Genomic DNA, 3,863 nt, shown 5'->3' with positions numbered 1-3,863 from the left:
GCAGGCTACTCTGAGGTGGCCACCCACTGTCGTTATAATAGGAACCTTCTGCCCTTGCCTGGCTGGATTTGTGTGTGTGTGTGTGTGTGTGTGTGTGTGTGTGCGTGCGTGTGTGTGCAGACTACCTTCGCTGTGAGCGTGTGTGTGTGTGTAAACTACTTAAGCTGTGTGTGCGCACGTGCATATGTGTGCGTGTGCGTCATCGCGTGGCCGTTTTCAGTTCGCTATAAACACAACACGAGATACAACTGTCTTGAACATAAGCCACACACACACACAGCGTGAAGTGGCTACAGCGCACGCTCCGGTGAAAACAGCTAATCTACAAGCTCACAACATCACAGGTTGCAAAAGCCATGAGTTCTCGCAAGCCAAAGCTCACAATTGAGACCGTTTTGGACGCAAATCCACCTGCAAATTGGATCTCTGCCACTGTCCATAACTCCATATATAGGTGCATGTCAAACTGGGGGTCCTTGATACTTTTCAAATGGGGCTCTGTTGTCTAATAAGTGTAAATGTTGCGGTCCTTGCTCTTGCCATGAAAACGTTTCCCTACCATGCATTTGTAAGAATACTTTCATGTTATACTGCTGTTTTTATTCATAAAAACACACACACACACACACACACACACACACACACACACACACACACACACACACACACACACACAAATATATTATACAAGTTGAAATATATCAGAACGGGTAAGGACTAGTGTGTATAAAAAGGTAATTCAATGTGCTTTAAACAGAACATCAAGCAAGGAAACACAATTATACAGTGGCATTAGGATGCATTCAGTAAAACAAAATCCAAATCAATTACAGAGAAAGAAAAAGAAAGGTAACTTAATCAAAGGCAGCGGCAAACAGAAAGGTATTTAGTTGTGTTTTATATATATATTTTTTTTATCAAATGTTTTTTAATTAAGACAAAAATCACAATAAGACACGTTAACATCATGAATGACTTAAAGAAAACAAAACACATATAAAACACATAACAGCAAAAGCAAAGAACACAAAAACAAAAACAAACAATCCCACCCACCCCTCCCCCCCCCCCGAGACCAAAGATGCCACAAAATGTCATTACTTCTACTACTGTGCAATGGAAATAAATAAATAATGATAATAATAATAATAATGATTAAACCATGCCCTTAACCAAATCTGCAATACCAGACCAAATCTCAATGTTTTCCTCTTTTGCACCATGCAATCTTGCTGTAGACATTTCTAGATAAATGATATCTAGAAAGGTCAAAGCCCATTGGCGAAATGACAATGTATGAGGCGGTTTCCAGTGCGAAGCAACCATCTTCTTTGTGGCCGTTACGCCATGGCAAATGGGATACATCATTTAATAAGAATAGAGATGGGGAGGGTGTGATGTTAATTTGTAGAATAGTCGAAAGGTTGGTAGCAACCAAATTCCAAAATGTGAGGACACTCGGACACTCCCACACCATATGGAAGAATGTACCTATGGTGTTCGAAGTGCAGAAAGTGCAGTTGTGATTATTTAAAATCCGCATAGCACACAATCTACAGGGGGTTAAGTATGTCCTATGAACAAAATTTTGATGAATTTGTTGATGATCAGGATTCCTAGAAGACAGGACAACATTAGACCACACTGTATCCCAGCTCCAATCTGGATCTAGATTTGGTATGTCATTCCTCCATACAGTATCGACAGGCAAGGTCCCATAACTAGATTCTAATAAATAATCATACAATATGGAAACAAAACCTCTTGACCTAATCACAGATAAGTCTATGCAAAGGGTGCATTGCAAGGGGGGTCTGCCATGGAACCCCATATGTCCTCATGGCAGTTCTCAATTGTAAATAGAAAAATAAAGAGTTACCAGGCAAGTTAAAAATATCACATAAATTCTGGAAAGAACGCAAACCATTAACATCAAATAAATCACCCAAAGTATGAATCCCCTTGGAACTCCATCTGGGAAAACGAATAGGACGATTGTGTGTTTTATATATTATATATATATATATATATATATATAATATTATATATATATATATATATATATATATATATATATATATATATATATAATAATTCAGAGTGCCAGCAGGCCTATTTTGTTTGTTTGATTGTTCCAGATATGTGGTGCATACAAACGAAATGCTGCATCCCCACTTTGGTTTTAGGAACAGAAAAACAGAGCTTTCCCAGATATACCTGAGAGCTCCTGATGGTTCATGATATTGCAAGATCAGAAATGTATACCATTCAAAGATTTATAGCCCAACAGTAGTATTTTTTAAATAAATTCTTTGACACAGCGAGCCAGTGTACGGATTTAAGTACTGGGGCGAATTGCTCCACTTTCTAGGTATTAGACTCGAGCAGCAGCGTGTTCTGAATCAATGAATAATTCAGTCATCTTATTTATTTTTAGGGAGTCCTGTAAAGACCGTTACAGTAGTCAAGTCTACTGAAGATGAATACATGGACATGTTTTTCTAGATGCTGCGGCTGTCTAGTCCTTAACATTTAACCCATGCATGCTATATTTTTGAGGTGATATAAGGCTGTCTTTGTGATTGTGTTAACGTGGCTGTTTAAATTCAGGTCTGAGTCCAAGGCTACAAAAGAGCATCTCAAAAGTGCATCTCAATCACGAATCGAGGTTCAAGGTTTAAAACAGTGTTCATTTGTTTCACTTATGTGCCTCTTAGATCTATAGTTACCATAAAACATATTCATAACCCAACTTGGCAGCAACAAGCTACCCGTCATTAGGGTATTGTGTCAGCAGCAAATATAAAAGGAAGAAAATAAAACATAAGGAGACAAAAAAATGTGGATCTTGAGACTGAAGACGGTGAGATCTGTGGCCTAGTTCCTTGGGAAACTCCAAGCTCGGTCTGACCTCATCTCTGACAAGTTTCTGTTCTCCTTTCCTACTACAGTTGTTTTTGTCACTTTAGGTAAGCACTGATATGAATACGGGGAGTTGTGCAAACTCATCTGTCTTGCAGCGCTGACAGGATTAAAAGAGGAACAGGTAATTAAAGTGGGTCGGATCCACGGCATGCTCGAAGAGGGTTGACTCTCCCTCTGTGTGTGATGTGTGCGTGCGTGTGTACATGTGTTTCCTGCACACATATATGAGGGAGATGTTCTCGGAGTTGCAACGCTCTCACCACAACGGGAGAGGGGGGGGGGGGGGGGGGTGTTAACCACGGTAACTACGGCAATGGGTCAGAGAGAAAACAATTGCATTTGTGAACTTTGGACCCACAACTTCCTTTCGTCATATATCACGCTCACATAAATCTGCCAAGGGGACACAATTACGGTATGTCTACGCTCTACAGTATCAACACATGCAACTTTCGGTTTGTGTTGATTTTCTCTCCTGAGCATTTTGAGTGGGAGCCGAACGCATGGGGAGAGTATGTTTTGCACTCTGTTCGTCCGTGTGTCCGTCCGTCCGTCCGTTCGTCCGTGTACCCTTATCGTCCGTTAACCCGGCCGATGCCAATTTTTTTTTTTTTAAGATATTTTTTGCGGCTTACGCCTTTTATTGATTTTTGAAGGGACAGACAGTAGGCTGACAGGAAACGGGAGAGAGATGGGGGGATGACATGCAGTAAAGGCCGTGTCGGGTTCGGGAGTCGAACCCGCGGCACACTGCGACTGGATTACCAGTCCGGTGCCCAGACCGTTACGCCACGGCCTGGGCCGATGCCAAATTTTGCACACACACTTCCTGGATACCAACAATGAACCTCTGCCCCATATTTTCCAGAACGGCCTGTTATAGCGCCACCATGAGGCAGCTTTTCACATTTTTTACCTATAACTGCACCGATCTGCGT

This window comes from Protomyctophum parallelum, assembly GCF_964188405.1.
Source record: "Protomyctophum parallelum genome assembly, chromosome: 22".
In the NCBI taxonomy this organism is placed as follows: domain Eukaryota; kingdom Metazoa; phylum Chordata; class Actinopteri; order Myctophiformes; family Myctophidae; genus Protomyctophum; species Protomyctophum parallelum.
The sequence above is the reverse complement of the archived record's forward strand: the minus strand, read 5'-3'. Positions refer to the sequence as shown.